This window comes from Phacochoerus africanus, chromosome 8 (genome assembly GCF_016906955.1).
Source record: "Phacochoerus africanus isolate WHEZ1 chromosome 8, ROS_Pafr_v1, whole genome shotgun sequence".
NCBI classification, from domain to species: domain Eukaryota; kingdom Metazoa; phylum Chordata; class Mammalia; order Artiodactyla; family Suidae; genus Phacochoerus; species Phacochoerus africanus.
The window spans coordinates 75,114,118-75,133,852 of NC_062551.1; the positions used below are offsets into that span (position 1 = coordinate 75,114,118).

Genomic DNA, 19,735 nt, shown 5'->3' on the forward strand with positions numbered 1-19,735 from the left:
AATTATGGATCAGAAAAGATGAAAAACATGGCAAAGAGAAAAAGGAATCTTTAAGATTACATTATCATCGATCGTATGTACAAAATAAAATAACACCTTAAATTCATTTTAAAGAAATTTCTCAAAAGTTCCAACTTCATTTTGGCACTATCTTGATTCCTTAAATTCAGTTTAATTCTTGATGACTCTGCATATTCCCCTTGGTCTCTACTACCCCTCTGAACCCTCACTTTGAGGTTCCTTTATCCCTTCATACCCTAAGGGTTGAGATGGCCACCAAAATTCCATTTTTGCCTTATTTGTCCTTGATACATTCTCTCCTTAAGGAATCACATGGTTTCAAGTATGACCACTAAGAGAGTGACTAGCTAGACTGTGAAATCCTTGAGGTTATAGACTGATGTGTTCATTCCTTATGCCTGATAAAAGGCAGATGTGATGAAACATTTGTTCAAAAGGATGGACAGACAGATGGACAATTAAATCACTCCAAAACTCATTCTAGGCCTGATTCTCCTGAACTTCATCTCCCGATTTTCATTTTTAATTGCTTGCTGGACAGCTGACACCAAGTTCATACTGAACAGTTTCCCAGCTACCCAATTATCTTCCTTCCTTCCATTTACCCAACTTAAACCTGAGAGTCTTTTATCTTTCCTCTCACATCTAATTAACTGACAAATTTTTCTCACATTGTCCCTTCCTTCCAATTACCTCCACTGCTGCCCTAAAGGCCAAAATCATCGCTTAACTTCTGCAATAAAGAGAATCAGCTGGGTTTCCCGCTGTTTACTCTTTCCTTCTCCAATCTATCCTTTACTTTGCTTCAGGATTGTCACAGTGCAAATTTGGGTCAAAAACCCTGATTCCTCAGTATCTATTCTTTAATAATCAAAGTCTTTGGCATTTGCTTTTTTGCATTTATTTTTATTTTATTTTAAATTTATTTTATTTATTTTGGTTTTTTAGGGCCCAGGCTAGGGGTGGTATTGGGGCTGTAACCACCACCCTAAGCCACAGCCATAGCAATGCAAGATCTGAGCCATGTCTTCGACCCATACTGTTACGCCACATCCTGTGGCAATGCCAGATGCTTAACCCACTGAGCAAGGCCAGGGATAGAATCCGCATCCTCATGGATACCAGTCCAGTTTGTTACTGCTGAGCCACAACAGGAACTCCTAACAAATGGCAAAATTTCATTCTTTTTTATGACTGAGTAGTATTCCATTGTATATATACATACCACCTCTTCTTAATCCGTTCAACCACTGATGGACACGTAGGTTGCTTCCCTATCTTGGCTATCATAAATAATGTCACTATGAATATCAAGGTGCATTTATCTTTTTGAATTAATGTTTTCGTTTTCTTCCAAAATCAAGGCTTTATACCTAAATTATCCAAAATTTGCCAGACTTTTTTGAGCTTTACTACTTTAAAATGAAAATTTATAACATGGATATATCTCTAATATTTTGCAAAAGAAGACAACAAAGAATACACAAAGTATGATTCCATTTATGTAAAGCTGACAAACATACAAACCTAAACTACTATTTAGAGATACACAGTGATAAAAGTATCAAGAAAAGCAAGGAAATTATCACAAAAGAGAAAACAGTAACTACTTCTATATGAGCAAAAAATGACTATAATCAAAGAGGGATACAATGGAAGGACCTCCGGGGCACTGACAATATTAAATTTCTTGACCTGAATGATGGTTACACAGGAGTTTGCTTATAATTGTTCTTTAAACTGCACATGTTTCATGCACTCTTCTGAATTTCTCATAATATAAAAAAAGCTGGGAGTTCCCATTGTGACACAGTGGAAACAAATCTGACTAGGAACCATGAGGTTGTGGGTTCAATCCCTGGCCTTGCTCAGTGGGTTGAGGATCCAGGTTGCCGTGGGCTGTGGCTGTGGTGGAGGCCAGCAGCTGTGGCTCCAAGTAGACCCCCCGCCTGGGAACCTCCATATGCCGGGAGTGCAGCTCTAAAAAGCAAAAAAATAAAAAATAATAAAATAAAATTTAAAAAGCTAAACCTTGCTTTTAATACAGTTTAAAATATGTAAAAATTTCTGTAGGTGAAATTTTATTCTGAACATGTGCTCATATATTTCATCTTAAATAGTTTCAGCTGGAGTTCCCACTGTGGCACAGCTGGTTAAGGATCCACTCTTGTCTCTGAGGTGGCACAGGTTTGATCCCCAGGCTGGTGCAGTGGATTAAAGATCAAGTATTGCTGCAGCTGTGGCTTGGATTTGATCCCTGGCCTGGGAACTTCCATAAGCTGTCAGTGCAGCCAAAAAAGGAAAAATAAATAAATAAAATAAAATAGTTTCAGCTAACAGTGTACAGCAAAACCAACCCGTTAAAGTTAAAAAGAACTAAATTATTAGGAATTCAGATTAAAAGAGGAAATCTCTTAAGGTTCCAATGCTTCTCAAATTTTAATGTGGATCTCAAACTACAGATTCAGATTCAGTAGGCCTGGAGTGGGATCTGACATTCTGCCCTCTAACCCTGGTGATGCCAATGTTGCCAGTCCATGGGCTCTGAATACTAACTTCTTAAGAAACCATTAAAGTGCAGCTGGTGGAATTCCCATTGTGGCTCAGCAGGTTAAGAATCTGACAGAGTCTCCATGAGGATGCAGGATCCATCCCTGGCCTGACTTAGTGGGTTAAGGATCCGGTATTGCTGTGGCTTTGGCACAGGCCTGCAGCTGCAGTTCTGATTCAACCCCTAGCCTGGGAACTTCCACATGCTGCAGGTGTGGCCGTAAAAAGAAAAAAATATAAAATGCAGCTTATGTCAAGACTAGCTGATAAAAGGAAAAGGAATCAACAGGTATTGAGAATATATGCCAAATGCCTTATCTCATTTAACCCTATCTCAACTCTATGAGGGACTATATCAGTTATATGTTTTACAGATGAGAATAATGAGTCCCAGATAAATTAATTTGCCCACAATTAGCCGGCTTTGTTAAAAGAGAAGGAACCAGAATTTGAGTCCAATACGTTCTGAAGTCTCTAGAAAGGAAGTCACTAAACATGAGCAAGTGAGAAGCATGGTGAAAACAGTGTTTCAGGAAGCAAAATTCAAAAGTACTCTACAATCTAGGGGGAGGGATGGGATGGAATGGGAGTCTGGGATTAGTAGATGCAAACCATTGCATTTGGAGTGGATAAGCAACAAGATCCTTGTGATGGAGGATAATGTGAGAAAAAGAATGTGTGTGTATATATATATTTATATAAATAACTGGGTCACTCTGCTATACAAAAGAAATTGACAAAATACTATAAATCAACTAACACAAAATTTTTAAAGTATAATCCACAGCACTCTGATCAAATCTCTCAGTTTGCATGGAGAAGCTTGCTCAATGACATAAAAATATTCTGCAAAGAATACATAATACATTTTACATTGTGGCTCAGTAGTTAACGAACACGACTAGTAACCATGAGATTGTGGGTTTGATCCCTGGCCTCACTCAGTGGGTTAAGGATCCGGTGTTGCTGTGAGCTGTGGTGTAGGTCACAGACATGGCTTCGATCCAGTGTGGCTGTGGTATAGGTGGGCAGCTACAGCTCCAATTCGACCCCTAGCCTGGGAACCTCCACATGCCCCAGGTGTGGCCCTCAAAAGCCAAAAAAAAAAACATAATATATTTTAGAGTTCCCGTTGTGGTGCAGCAGAAATGACTCCAACTAGGAACCATGAGGTTGTGGGTTCCATTCCTGGTAGCAGCTGTAATTCAGACAGATTGGAAGTCCTGCTTCAACTGTGGGTTAAGGATCCCACGTTGCCGTGAGCTATGGTATGGGTCACAGATGCAGCTCGGATCTGGTGTTACCGTGGCTGTGGCGTAGGCAAGCAACTGTAGCACTGATTCGACCTCTAGCCCAGGAATCTCCATATGCCATGGGTGCGGCCCTAAAAAGCAAAAAAAAAAAAAAAACAAAAACAAAAAAAACAAAAAAGAATATGATACATCTTGACAAGATATTGTTAAGACAATGGAAAATTTCATTTCCACTTATATTTTTTTCTGGTGGTGGTCAGAGCAAAGGAATCCATGACAGATAAATATCTTAACTACTCCCTATCCTCAGGAAACCTAAAGGCCAATGGCATACATCCATGAAATAAATCTTTGTTTCACAAGCTTGCTTGACCATTAAAAAATAAAACAAAAAATCACCTAGTAGGTACATTTCCTGGAAATTGTTTCAGAAAACAGGGATGGGTCCAGGAATCTTAATTTTTTTTAACAGAGCAAATTCAAGGTCAGAAAACCCTCAGCAGTACTTCTAAAACTTAACCTTATGTTCTTATTTATAGTTTTCCTATGCCTTACATATCTTACTGAGCAATATGTTAAAATATGGCTGGAGTGCCCTGGTAGCCTGGTGGTTAAGAATCCAGCATTGTCACTGCTGTGGTGCAGGTTCAATCCCTGGCCCAGGAACTTCTGCCTGCCATGGGCACAGCCTAAATAAATTAAAAATTAGAAACAGGAGTTCCCATCGTGGTGCAGTGGAAATGAATCTGACTAGGAACCATGAGGTTGTGGGTTCAATCCCTGGCCTTGCTCAATGGGTTAGGGATCTGGTGTTGCCGTGAGCTGTGGTGTAGGTTGCAAACATGGCTCAGATACCACATGGCTGTGGCTGTGGTGGAGGCTGGCAGCTGTAGCTCCAATTCAACCCCTAGCCTGGGAATCTCCATGTGCTGCAGGTACAGCCCTAAAAAGCAAAAAATAAATAAAAATAAAAATAAGAATAAAATAAAGAGGAGTTCCCATTGCAGCTCAGCAGAAACAAGCCCTACTAGTACCCATGAGGACTCGTGTTCAATCCCTGGCCCCGCTCAGTGGGTTAAGGATCTGGCATTGCCATGAGTTGCAGTATAGGTCACAAATGAGGCTCAGGTCTGGCATTGCTGTGGCTGTGATATAGGCCGGCAGCTGTAGCTGCAAGTCAACCCCTAGCCTGGGAACCTCCATATGCCATACCCATGGCCCTAAAAATAAATAAATAAGATTAAAAAATAAAATAAAATATGGCTAATAAAACTTCCAGGAATGTATAAAATATTATAAAAGGAGATCTTAGAGATTATAGAGATTATGGGGCAGTTGAATCCTTATTTTATTTATTTATTTTTGCTTTTTGAGGGCCCCACCCACAGCATGTGGAAGTTCCCAGGCTAGGGGTCAAATTGGAGCTACAGCTGCTGACATACATCACAGCCTCAGCAATGCAGGATCCCAGCTGAGTCTACAACCTACACCACAGCTCACAGCAATGCAGGATTCCCCACCCATTGAGCAAGGCCAGGGATCGAAACTGCATTGTCATGGATACTAGTTGGATTCCTTTCCACTGTGCCACAACGGAAACTCCTTGAAAACAGATTTTACAAGTATGCAAACTGAAGTCAAAAATCTTAAGTGACTTTAAGGTCATGTAATTAGTGTCAAAATAGAACCCATATCAGCTCAATGCTCCTTCTAATACACATACCAAAATCTATTTTTTAAATTACTTTTTTTTTTTAATTTTTTTCTTGTTTTGTCATTGAGCAGCATATGGAGTTCCTGGGCCAGGGATCAAACTAAAACACAACTGCAGCAACACCAGATACTTTAAACTACTGTGCCAAGCCAGGGATTGAACCTATGTCCTAGAACTGCAGAAACACCAACAATATCACTGTGCCACAGCAGGAACTCCCAAAATCTTTTTTTTTTTTTTTTTTTAGGGCCACACCCGAGGCATATGGAGGCTCCCAGGCTAGGGGGTGAATCAGAGCTGCAGCTGCTGGCTTACACCACAGCCACAGCAACGCCAGATCTGAACCACATCTTCGACCTACACCACAGCTTTCGGCAACACAGAATCCTTAACACACTGAGTAAGGTCAGGGATCAAACCCACATCCTCATGGATACTAGTCACATTCATTATCACTGCACCACGATGAGGACTCTGGGAAAAGTCTGCTTTAGATTATGATGCAAAAACTCAGTAACAGACAAATGCAATTTGGGAATCCTGACTGAATCCTGGTTCCTACTTTAGACTTTTGTACTAGCTGTTCACTGTGTACCCAAAACTTAGCATTAAACCTCCTGCCTTCTGTCATTAGTCTGGACATCACCTTCTCATTGAGGCCTTCTCTAAACCAGCCAACCTCAAGTAGTCTTCCCTTTCAGTCCCATGTCATCATCATAACACCCTCTTCGATTTTCTTTGAAGTACTCACTACTATCTGAAATTTTGGTCATTAATTGCTTTCTTCATTCACAAATATAAGACACAGGAAATCAGAGGGCCTGACTATTTTGTCCACTGAAACCTAGTATCTTGATCCATGCCTAGTACATAGCAGCATTCAGTAAATGCTTGTTGAATAAATGGACTAATGAACAAAAAGGCAAGAAAGACTCAAAAGACACTAGGCATCAGGCAATGCCTCAGAAAGCTCAGGAGGAATATCAATCTATCAGAATCAAATGTATACACTGAATGAATATCTGAGTGCCTAATAACGTAAGTACTACATGAGCCTATAAAACACAAAAAATATTACATATGAATTATACTGCATGCTATATCCCTTTTAAGCTATTTGGCAGGAATTTATTAGCACAGTAATTTTCTTTTTTTTTTTTTTTTTTGCTATTTCTTGGGCCACTCCCGCAGCATGTGGAGGTTCCCAGGCTAGGGGTCGAGTCGGAGCTGTAGCTGCCAGTCTACACCAGAGCCACAGCAACTCGGGATCCGAGCCGCGTCTGCAACCTACACCACAGCTCACAGCAACGCCGGATCGTTAACCCACTGAGCAAGGGCAGGGACCGAACCCGCAACCTCATGGTTCCTAGTCGGATTCGTTAACCACTGCGCCACGACGGGAACTCCCAGTAATTTTTTTTGAATATTAACTTTAACCAAATTGTACAAAAGTAACAGTGGTTAAGTGTTGGAGCACAGAGGAGATAATCTGAGTGGATAGAGTAGTTAAATGAAAAAAAATGCCTGTCTAGAAATGGTCCAGTTATAAAAATGAACATGATATACATGACAGGCAGTAAGACTAGCCCAGCTTGAACAGACTGCATGATGGGTGACATGGAAAATAAGACTCGAAAGGGACAAAAGGGCCATATGGAGAGCTTCAAAGATAAGTAAAGGAGTAAGACAATAATGAGTTACCATAGGTTTCTGATCAGAGAAGAAATATTCAGATAGTAGTCCTTTAAGACTGGACTGTCGTAATACTGTCACTTCAATCTTTTTTAAAAAATGTTTTTATTTAATGCTTTTTATTTTTGTTTCATTATAGCTGGTTTACAATATTCTGTCAATTTTCTACTGTGCAGCATGGTGACCCAGTTACACATACATGTATAGATTATTTTTTCTCACATTATCATGCCCCATCATAAGTGACTAGGTATAGTTCCCAGTGCTACACAGCAGGATCTCCTTGCTTATCCACCCCAAAGGCAATAATCTGCATCTATTAACCCCAAGTTCCCAATCCGTCCCACTCCCTCCCTCTCCCCCTTGGCAACCACAAGTCCATTCTCCAAGTCCATGATTTTCTTTTCTGTGGAAAGGTTCATTTGCAGCGTGTATTAGATTCAAGATATAAGTGATATCATAGGTTTTTGTCTTTCTCTTTCTGACTTACTTCACTCAATATGAGAGTCTCTAGTTCCATCCATGTTGCTACAAATGGCATTATTTTGTTCTTTTTTATGGCTGAGTATTTCATTGTGTACATATACCACATCTTAATCTATTCATCTGTCGATGGACATTTAGGTTGTTTCCATGTCTTAGCTACTGTGAATAGTGCTGCAATGAACATGTGGGTGCATGTGTCTTTTTCAAGGAAAGTTTTGTACGGATATATGCCCAAGAGTGGGATTGTTGGGTCATATGGTAGTTCTATGTACAGTTTTCTAAGGTGCCTCCATACTGTTTTCCATAGTGGTTATACCTACTTACATTCCCACCAGCAGTGTAGGAGGGTTCCCTTTTCTCCACACCCCCTCCAGCATTTGTTATTTGCGGACTTATTAATGATGGCCATTCTGACTGGTGAGATGGTATCTCATGGTAGGTTTTTTTTTTTTTTTTTTGGCTTGTGTCCTTTTAGGGTCGCACCTGCAACATATGGAGGTTCCAAAGCTAGGGGTCTAATCAGAACTATAGCTGCCAGTCTAGGCCAGAAACACAGCAGCACCAGATCTGAGCTGCATCTGCAACCTACACTACAGCTCACAGCAATACCGGATCCTTAACCCACCGAGTGAGGCCAGGGATCGAACCTTCAACCTCATGGTTCCTAGTCGTATTCGTTTCCACTGAGCCACGAGGGGAACTCCTCATGGTAGTTTTGATTTGCATTTCTCTAATAATCAGTGATGTTGAGCATTTTTTCTCTAATAATCAGTGATGTTGAGCATGTGCTTGTTGGCCATCTGTATATCTTCTTTGGAGAAATGTCTATTCAGGTCTTTTGCCCATTTTTCAATTGGGTTGTTGGCTTTTTTGCTGTTGAGTTGTATAAGTTGTTTTGCATATTTTAGAAATTAAGCCCTTGTCAGTTATTCGAAATTATTTTCTCCCACTCTGTAAGCTGTCTTTTTGTTTTCTTTCTGGTTTCCTTTGCTGTGCAAAAGCTTGTCGGTTTGATTAGGTCCCATTAGTTTATTTTTGCTTTTATTTCTGTTGCTTTGGGAGACTGACCTGAGAAAACATTTGTAAGGTTGATGTCAGAGAATGTTTTGCCTGTGTTCTCTTCCAGGATTTTGATGGTGTCTTGTCTTACATTTAAGTCTTTAAGCATTTTATTTTTGTGCATGGTGCAAGGATATGTTCTAGTTTCATTGATTTGCATGCAGCTGTCCAGGTTTCCCAGCAATACTTGATGAAAAGACTTTCCCATTTTATATTCCTGCCTCCTTTGTCAAAGATTAATTGACCGTAGGTGTCTGGGTTTATTTCTGGGTTCTCTATTCTGTTCCATTGGTCTGTATGTCTGTTTTGGTACCAGTACCACACTGCCTTGATTACTGTGGCTTTGTAATATTGCCTGAAGTCTGAGAGAGTTATGCCTCCTGCTTGGTTTTTGTTCCTCAAGAGTGCTTTGGTAATTCTGGGTCTTTGGTGGTTCCACATAAATTTTTGGATTGTTTGTTCTAGTTCTGTGAAAAATGTCATGGATAATTTGACAGAGATTGTATTGAACCTGTAGATTGCTTTGGGTAGTATAGCCATTTTTACAATATTAATTTTTCCAACCCAGAAGCATGGACTAGCTTTCCATTTCTTTGCATCTTCTTTAATTTCCTTGATTAATGTTTTATAGTTCTTAGCATATAAGTCTTTCACTTCTTTATAGTTCTGAGCATATAAGTCTCACCTCAGGTTTTCCGAGGTATTTGATTTTTTTGGGGGGTGCAACTTCAAAAGGTATTATATTTTTGTATTCCTTTTCTGATATTTCATTGTTAGTAACAGAAATGCGACTGATTTCTGAATGTTAATCATATCCCGCTACTTTGCTGAATCTGTTGATCAGTTCAAGTAGTTTTTGGGTTAAGTCCTTAGGGTTTTCTATATATAGTATCATGTCATCTGCATACAGCTGTCACTTCAATCTTAATCATTTCCAAAGATTACCAAGGAGAAAAACTGAAATACAGCAACCACTTTTTTTTCCTCCCAGCTGAAGCATATGGAAGTTCCTGGGCCAGGGGACAAAACCCTGCCACAGCTGCAACCTACGCCACAACTACAGCAATGCCAGATATTTAATCCACTGTGCAGGACTGGGGATCATATCTGCGCCCCCTGCATATAATTCTAGATATTTAACCTGCTGTGCCACAGTGGGAATTCATAGCAACTACTTTTCATGGAGTGCTTACCATGTGTTAGATATTTATTAAATATTTTACACAGGTCATGAGGTAGGAATTGTAACTCCCATTTTGAAGATGAGAGAAATCATACAACTAGGAAATAGCAGGGGCCTGGCTAAGAATTACTGGAGTACTTCATTTTGCCTTCAGCTCATGAAAGCCTGATCTAGCGAAATGTCAGCAAATCCAATGAGGAACAAACGGGGAAATCTGAGGAATTCTGAAGAAGATAATACAGAACTACATGACAGAATACAAGAGTTTTTTTGGCTTGTTTGTTTTTGTCTAACCAGAGCTGTAGCCACCTACGCCAGAGCCACAGCAATGCGGGATGAGAGCCATGTCTGCAACCTACACCACAGCTCACGGCAACACTGGATCCTTAACCCACTGAGCGAGGCCAGGGATCAAACCCGCAACCTCATGGTTCCTAGTCGGATTCATTAACCACTCAGCCACGACGGGAACTCCAAGATTTTTTTTTTTAAAGAGTATTAAATAATTCCATAGAGTTCCTGTTGTGGCTCAGCGGTAACAAGCCCAACTAGTATCTGTGAGGATGCAGGTTAAATCCCTTGCCCTGCTCAGGGAGTTAAGGATCCAGCATTGCCGCAAATGCAGAGTAGGTCACAGATCCAGCTTGGATCCTGCATTGCTGTGGCTGTGGTGTAGCCTAGCAGCTGCAGCTCCAATTCAACCCCCTAACCTGGGTGAGGCCAAAAAGAGACAATTAATTAATTAATTATTAGCAAGCTAGCCCACAGAGCATATTAAAATCATTATGCTTCCCGTGTATGTCTGTGCTTACATACACATTAATGCAAAAATTATCTTTTTTTTTAACGGCTGCACCTGCAGCATATGGAAGTTGTCATCTGAACTGCAACTGCGACCTACGCCACAACTGCAGCAACACTGGCTCCTCAACCTACTGCACCCGGCAGGAATAGAACCCCTGCCACCAGAGACAATGCCCAATCCTTAACCCACTGTGATACAGTGGGAACTCCTAAATTACTTTTTTTTTTTTTTATCTTTAGTCTTTTTAGGGCTGTACCCGCAGCATATGGAGGTTCCCAGGCTGGGGTCTAATCAGAGCTACAGCTGCCGGCCTACACCAGAGCCACAGCAATGCCAGATCAGAGCCGCATCTGTGATCTACAGCACAGCTCACGGCAATGCCGGATCCTTTAACCTATGAGTGGAGGCCAGGGATCAAAGCCACAACCTCAGGGTTCCTAGTCGGATTGTTTCCACTGAACTCTAAAATTACCATTTTAAAATACGCAGTTCAGTGGCATCAAGTACACTGACATCATCGTGTAACCATCACCACCACCCACACCCAGAACTCAGTCATCACCCCAAACTCCATACCCATTAAACAGTAACTCCCCATTCCCTCCTCTCTTCACCTCCTGGCAACTACCATTCTACTCTCTCTCTCTCTGCATTAGACTATTCTAGGTATCTCATACAAGCGTAATCATACAATATTTATTTTTGTGTGTGTTGTTTCACCTAGCATAATGTCTTCAAATTCATTACCATTAAGCTACTTCTAAGTTAAATAAAATGTGAAATTCTAAACCACACACCATCATGCATCTCTATGAGGGATTATATTCCAAAATTCCATTATGATTTATGAAACACACTTAGAAGAGGGAGCTGTATTTCCTGGAAAAATAAAAAGCAATGGGGGAAGTGGTGAGGCAGAGAGACAGACAAATCAAAATTTGAAGGACCCACAGAAAAGTAAACTTCAGATTCAATAATAAGGAAGAGAGTGGCTTGCTTGATTTTGACTAGACCAAAGAGTCTATTTGGAAAGATATTATTAGGTATCTCAAAGCAAAAGCTAAGAAAGCAGTCCCAAAGAACAGACTGCAAACGTAACACTGCTGGATCAACCAAAAAAAGACAAAGACACAACACTGTTGCTTTTTGGCAAAAGATGGCAAGACTACTAGTAAAAAACCTTTAAAAATCAATACAGGGAGTTCCCGTCGTGGTGCAGTGGTTAACAAATCTGACTAGGAACCATGAGGTTGCGGGCTTGATCCCTGTCCTTGCTCAGTGGGTTAACGATCCGGCGTTACTGTGAGCTGTGGTGTAGGTCGCAGAGGCGGCTCTGATCCTGCATTGCTTTGGCTTTGGCGTAGGCTGGCAGCTACAGTTCCGATTAGACCTCTAGCCTGGGAACCTCCATATGCTGCGGGAGCGGCCCAAGAAATGGCAAAAAGACAAAAAAATAAAATAAAATAAATAAAAATAAATACAAAATAGAAGGATAAATTCCATTTTCCCTTGACTTCTATCAGAAAAGGCAGCAGATGGGAGAGGTGACACTTAGTAAAAACTGTATTTAGCAATTCATAATTAACATCAATCTTTCTCCAAACAATGCACCAAGAGATTCATTCTGGAAAAAAATTCCTTGTTCTCTATATAGCAACATAAATCAAACATTTAAGACGAAAATAATAAAGGAAACACAAATTTGGAAAAGTATGCCATACCAGTGAATTCCTTAAAATAGCTGAAGAAAAAGTTTCCTAAATACTGAATATTCTAAGGGACTATTAGTAGCTAAAAGTAAAACTTGTTTGCCTTTATAGAAATTAAACCAGCTACCTCAAATCTATGTATTACTAGAAGACAAAAGAAAATAAGTTACTGTGTAAGTTAAGTTACTGTCTAGAGTAGCAGAATTTTACAAGTAACTATTGCTTTATATACTATCTATACATTTATCAGATTTATATATCTATAAACAAGCATCAAAGCACCACAAGATCCTTCCACCTTTGAAGCAAAACAGAAGAGCAACACTGGAAAAAAATTAAATAAAAAACCTAGGAGAAAACTTTAGAAATTAAAAACTAGGAGTTCCCATTGTGGCGCAGTGGTTAACGAATCCGACTAGGAGCCATGAGGTTGGGGGTTCGGTCCCTGCCCTTGCTCAGTGGGTTAACGATCCGGCGTTGCCGTGAGCTGTGGTGTAGGTCACAGATGTGGCTCGGATCCCACGTTGCTGTGGCTCTGGTGTAGGCCAGTGGCTACAGCTCCGATTCGACCCTTAGCCTGGGAACCTCCATATGCTGCGGGAGCGGCCCAAAGAAATGGCAAAAAGACAAAAAAAAAAAGAAATTAAAAAGTAGAAATTTAATACAGGCAATCAGAATGCAAAGCAAATCTACTCTCCAATACATGTATGAGGAAGGAAATATAAGCTCTTGAGCTACAACAGTGCAACTAAGATTTTATTTATTTATTTATTTATTTTAGGGCTGCACCCGCAGCATATAGAGGTTCCCAAGCTAGGGGTTGAATCAGAGCTGCAGCTGCCAGCCTACACCATAGTCACAGCAACACCAGATCTGAGCCGCATCTTCCACCTACAGCACAGCCGGATCCTTAACCCACTGATAGAGGCCAGGGATCGAACCTGCGTCCTCATGGATACCAGTCAGATTCGTTTCTGCTGAGCCAGGAAGGGAACTCCATGGGCAAATTTTAAAATGATTTGTCTATAGGTCTTATCTTTCTACATGTAACAAACTGTTACAATACAGAAGAATGAACAAACACATCACCTTCACTCTTCTTTCAACCACTACCTAAAAGCACTCATTTTCAGCAAGATATGGACGGTATGTCTTCAATACTGTACCACTTATGGATTGCGCTTAATCCAAAAATTCATAAAATCTGTACTATGTTAGGTGACAACATACTAAATTAATTCTCAAATACCAAAGCACTAGGATGAAACTTATATTGAAAACAAGTTCAATATGAGAGGTGCTAGGCAGCCCAACCCACATAAGTAGAGTCTATAAAATAGTTTCATATAGTTCTGGCTTAAGCTATCAGCTTCACCTCAAAAAGAAAAGGACTTTCTCATTTTATTTATTATTGGGAGACAGGAAGCAGTACTAATAACCACTTATAGATAACATTTTAAGGGACTGACAACTAAACACTTATTAAATGTGATCAAATTAATATCATAAAGTATTCCTTCTGCCAGTTTACAAAACAAAAACAAAAGTATCATCACTCTCGAGTTGTCACCATTTAGTAATCTGAGATATTTTAATTGCAGCTGCAATGTTTGTGTATACTGCTGTTCATGTGACTCACTCTTGGAAAGGTTCTCCCAAGACTGGTGGATTTTTGAGAATGCAGAAACTATAACTGGGGCATACTGTGTGGGAAGTGTCATGACAGTGAATGAATAACGGGGAAAAGAACTCATGACAGAAATTTTTTTGAAAAGCAGGTTGCTCATACAAGGCAGATTTTTTTTTTCCCTGCAGAATATCAGCAAATGTTGGGGAAAGGCACCCTGGCTCTGAGAAGCCTTCCTTGACTCCCGTGGTTGAGTCAGTGCATTTCTTACTCTATAATATATTTAACTGGTTTTCCAGTCTGGCTTCCGACCAGACTGTAGACAACTTGAGACCAAAAGCTGTCTTAGAATCTTGAGTACCTACTTCTCAAAATGTCTAGCACACAGAGGGCCCTTAATAGGCATTTTCATAAAACTGATTATTAAATAACCAATCTTACATTTACCTTCTATTTTACAAAATGCTATCAGAATTATTACTCTTTTGCTTCACATAACAGTCTTGTGAAGTGGGAAGGGCACTATTTAAACAAATGGCTTTTGGTTTTATAGAGACTAAGACAACCCTGAAATCACGAAGATAATCACATATTTGTCCATCTCTGAGATAAATTCTCCTCAGGACCTCAATATTCTCGAAAAACCCAGCAATCTTGCTAGCATTTTCACAATAGGGAGCAATCCCACAGCTCTGAGTCTCACAGAAGGGTTTTAAGTATATAAAGCAGTGTTAAGAGAAGGTTCTACCAGAAACCAGACATTTAAGAAGCATCCTAAGCTTTTTCCTGAACCCCTTTTTGGTGACTCTGAGAAGGAAGAAATTGCAAAAGGCAAAATGCTGGACAGTGAGTGATGTCATGGATGTCACGAAGTTGCATCAATACCTGATGATGATTTAGCACAACAAGGCAACACATTATGCCAAGAAGCATAATGTCAAACCACCAGGATGTTTCACTGCATTAATTTCATGACTATTAGCAAATTGAAATGTAGAGTGGCTCTGCAATTTTCTAGAATGGAGAAGTTGCTGGTTTAGGTTTATATCCTTAACAAAGGCACTAAGAAAATCTAAAATCTATAGGGAAAAGACTTTAAGAAAAGAAAAAAATGGCCAAAGAATTAGCTCGTATTAAACTAAACAGTTGTCATTTCAACAATTAAAAGCTTTCTGAAGTAGACAAAACACTCATGGGTCAATGTAGATTGAGTAATGTATTTATATCAGGCTTGCCAAAAGCAAAGAGTTTCAGGATCTAAAATGACAACATACAATAGAAAGGAAACCAATTAGATTATACACATGAATATGCTCAAAATTAGGGATATGACACAGAGCATCACTGGCCCCTGTAAAAGCTACAGGCTGAATCTTAAGTATTCAATTCTAAATGATGCTATTTCCTCTCAAATTTCATCCCTTTAAACCCATGATGTCATCATTCTTAAGCACAAGCAAAACAAATTTAAGTTACAAAAGGTATTTGGTGTGTCCAAGCCAAAGCCTCAACAATTCCACAGCATAACTGCAACTGAAGCCATCATTCCTCAAGCCGGTTAGAAGAGACCACAAGCTTCAAACCAGCTTGCCTAAGTGAGAGAAACAAAATCAAAGTCTCCAAATTAGCATTTGAACAACAACAACAAAAGTTCTAAAAAAGGCTAACAAGTACAATACAAGGTCCCAGCCAGCAAGTGAGAATTGGTGATGTGTCTGAATCTTCACGCTGAGCAATCGGAACCCACCACAGAAAGTCTAAAGACTTTGGCAATTAAAAATGAAGCTTTTATTTTCCTAATAAAATTCGGGAGATAACAGACAAAAGCAATTGCGTGTTCCGAATCTTAACAATCCAAAGGTTTGAATCCAAAGGAACAAGGACTTCAATAAGCAACGAAGTTACTTTGCAGAGACCATCAAGATCTTACAATTGTTTTTTCTCCGTTTACAAATTGGTTCCCACCCTCCCCGATTCCCTCTGCACAAACAATTCTCACCAGAAGCCTTCCACACTCACAACGTGGATTGCTGTCTCAATCAAGGAGATCCTCAGTTTCTACTTCGCTAGGGCTACATTCAAAAAGCTAAAGGGTAGGAAAGGCTGCTTGTGTTTTATTTTTTAAGCCAATTTCAAAATCTTCCCTTTGCAACTGCAGCTTCAGAGATGCTGGCCCCTCTCCGCAGCCCCAATTTTCTGGAGGACATTGGCTCCTCTCCCAAGGCTTTAAAAAATTTGAGGGTGGGGTGGAAGATAATCCGAGACCCCCTAAGCCATCCTTACTCTGGTCACACACCCTTTGGTGGCCCCGGTGAGAGGACGAGAACCGCCCTGCTAGAGAGAGGCCGGGTTCGCCCTCATCCCAAGGATTGGCTAGAAAGGGGCTCTCCTCCTCCCTGCCTAACCTGAGGAGGCCGAGGATGACCAAAGCAAGGCCCCCAGGCCAGCCGTCACCGACCCCCGTGCCGGGCGCAGGGCCTGCGCCGGACCCAGGGCATAAAGGGCAGAAGGCGCCGGCTCCCTGCCGCGGCCCAGGGAGAGGAAGAAGCCTCACCTGGTCCAGCCCGCGCCACGCTCTCAAGTACGCTCTGCTGGCGAAGGCAGGGAGGGAGCCAAGGATGGGACCAGAGCAGAGGCGCTCCGCCCTAGGCCGCGCTTGCAGCACTCGGGGCTCCTCACAGCTGGCGGGACACCGAGTCGCTCGGGGCCGCCATCTTCCTCCACTCAAACGCCGCCGCCGCCGCTGCTGCTCTGGCCGGGAGAAGACAGCACGGAGCGCGCATGCGCCGGGGATCGGCGCGGAGGACGCGCGCGCACTTACGTCAGTTCGGCGGGACCGCGCGAGGCGACCTGTGGGCGGTGCCTAGTTGGGAAGGTACGTGCCGCACCCGGGACCTCCGCCGAGGTTCTTCGTGGTCGGTGTGTCGCCTGGGGAAGCAAAGCCTGGAAGAAATGTCGTGCTTCTACGCCCGCCTCCCTCGGGTCCCTACAAACGGCCTTAGAACTGCACTCACTCTCCTTTGCACAGCCTGGGATAACTAGACAATTTTCCCAACGGCCTGAGAATATGATACGTGGAATTAATTCGTTTGTACCTCCTGAGGGCCCCCATGAACAGAGGGGAGGGCTGTAGCGGATGGAAGTGCTCTTGGATATAAAGTGAGGGAACTCTCTCGTAACTGTGTACCAACACAGTATGACTTGTTATTAGCCCCATTTCTCAGATGAGGAAACTGAGGCACAGGAGGTATCATTTTCCCAGAGCCACATATCTTGGGGAGTTGGGATGAGGAGGTAGGACTTGAACTCAGAAACTAGTTCCCAGGCTCTTGTACTGAGTAGGTGGATTCCAGCAAAATCCCCCTTCCAAGGGAGCAACCTGGTGTGTAGGAGAGAGCCTTTATGAACTATCTGTACAGCCTAAGGGCTTCACTTGTCACCCTTGCATCTAAAAACTGAAGCAGGAGTTCCCGTCGTGGCGCAGTGGTTAACGAATCTGACTAGGAACCATGAGGTTGCGGGTTCGATCCCTGCCCCTGCTCAGTGGGTTAACGATCCGGCGTTGCCGTGAGCTGTGGTGTAGATTGCAGACGCGGCTCGGATCCCGCGTTGCTGTGGCTCTGGCGTAGGCCAGCGGCTACAGCTCGGATTAGACCCCTAGCCTGGGAACCTCCATATGCCACGGAAGTGGCCCAAGAAATAACAACAAAAAAAGACAAAAAAATAAAAAAATAAAAAATAAAAACTGAAGCAGGAGTTCCCACTGTGGCTCAGCGGGTTAAGAACCTGACATAGGGTCTATGAGGATGAGGGTTTGAGCCCTAGCCTTGCTCAGCATTTTAAGTCGGTGGCTACAGCTTTGATTCAACCACTAGCCTAGAAATTTCCATAGGTCGCAGCTGTGGCAAAAAAGACCAAAAAAAAAAAAAAATTTCCTCCAGTAGTGAGCATTTAATTTGTTTCCAGTCTTTTGTGGTTAAAAACAAAGCAGCAATGAAGCAGAAGTTCCCACTGTGGTGCAGTGAGTTAATGATCCAGCTTGTCTTTGAGGCAGTGCTGGTTCAGTCCCTGGCCCAGCGAAGTGGGTTAAGGATCCAGTGTTGTTGCGGTTGTGGCTCTTTAAATCCCTGGTCTGGGAACTTTCATAGGCCTCGAGGGTGGCAGAAAAAGAAAAAAAATTGGTAAGTTGTCATTTATTTCTTAATTGTCTGCATTGCCTCAGCTTGGAAATCAGATGGGAAGTTTTCTCACTGTGGGCTTTGCTCCTGTATTCCTCTCACTTATCAGAGTGCTTCATGTGGTGTTATCAAAGGTGCCTGCAGTTCTGAGTGCCAATTGCTAAGCCCCCAACTTGAATGGTACAACAAACATATTTCACAAGGAAGAGAAGCTCATGCTTTAGGGTTTCTACCTGTGCCCATATATGCCACTGTCTCAACTTTTGGGGCATTCTCCCTGGAGGAAAAAACTGCCACTCCCTCAATTTTTAAAATTATTACAATTGTTCTATTTTATTACTAGCTATTGTTACTTCCTCAGTTTTAGTCCTTATTTGGTTCCATCACCTCATTTTACAGATGAGAAAGGAACTTGCCCCAGATCACAGGAGGCCTATATGATTAGGGCTAGCCCCACAATGACACATTTGGTGAAACAAAAGCTGTTTCCTTTGCAGCATCTTCAAATGATCTCCAAGATCTCTCTTTCTGGTCTCTTAGAAGATGCAGTTTTAGGAATGCCCAACAAATTCATTTGGTTTTTTTTTGTTTTGTTTTTGGGTTTGTTTTTTTTTGGGGGGGGGTGGCAGTGCCTGTGGCATGTGGAAGTTCCTGGGCCAAACCTGCCCTGGCAGAGACCCAAGCTGCTGCAGTGACAACACCAGATCCTTAACCCGCCGTGCCACAAGGGAACTCCTCCAATTCCTTTAAAGCTCATTGCCGAAAGCAACAAAATTGTAAGAAACTATCTCCCTCTGCTGACTACATGCTGTAACTACAAAGCCTGAAACACCTTCAAGGCTTCGTTTGTGAAAAACTAATCACAACCCCAAGAGTGAGACTCAGGTGATGTTGATCCATCCACTATGCTGCTGCCAAGGCTCAGTGTGGATAATTTACTTAAAAGAATGAATTCACAGGAGGATGAGGATGTATTCAAAGTAAATATAGTTCCAGAGAGTGAACGAGACAAAATCCTTTATCTTTGAAGTTGGTCAAGCTGTGAACAGTGGTATTTTATAATATTTGAGCTGCTAGAGGAATATGTGTTAAGTGCCAATAAGAAACCTACCTGTATTGGAGTTCCCGTCGTGGCACAACGGAAACGAATCCGACTAGGAACCATGAGGTTGGGGGTTTGATCCCTGGCCTCACTCAGTGGGTTAAGGATCTGGCGTTGCCATGAGCTGTGGTGTAGGTCGCAGACATGGCTCAGATCCCACCTTGCTGTGGCTGTGGTGTAGGCCAGTGGCTACAGCTCCGATTAGACCCTGGCTAATCGGTTAGCCTGGGAACTTCCATATCCCATGGGTGTGGCCCTAAAAAGACAAAAAAAAAAAAAAGACACACACACAAAAAAAGAAATCTACCTGAACCTACCTGTATGAATTGAAAATATCAGGACAGTTCAGGGCTAGA

General features: G+C 41.8%; 1 protein-coding gene across 1 annotated transcript in view; it reads right to left on the reverse strand.

Annotated features, from left to right (window-relative positions):
• FBXO42 (F-box protein 42) overlaps nt 1-16,866 on the reverse strand; it is a 76,517-nt gene extending 59,651 nt beyond the window's left edge. Inside the window, exon 1 of the mRNA XM_047792065.1 lies at nt 16,654-16,866. The gene's annotated coding sequence lies outside the window, so the exon portion shown is untranslated. The remainder of the gene's footprint in view (nt 1-16,653) is intronic.
• Nucleotides 16,867-19,735: the final 2,869 nt, after the last annotated feature.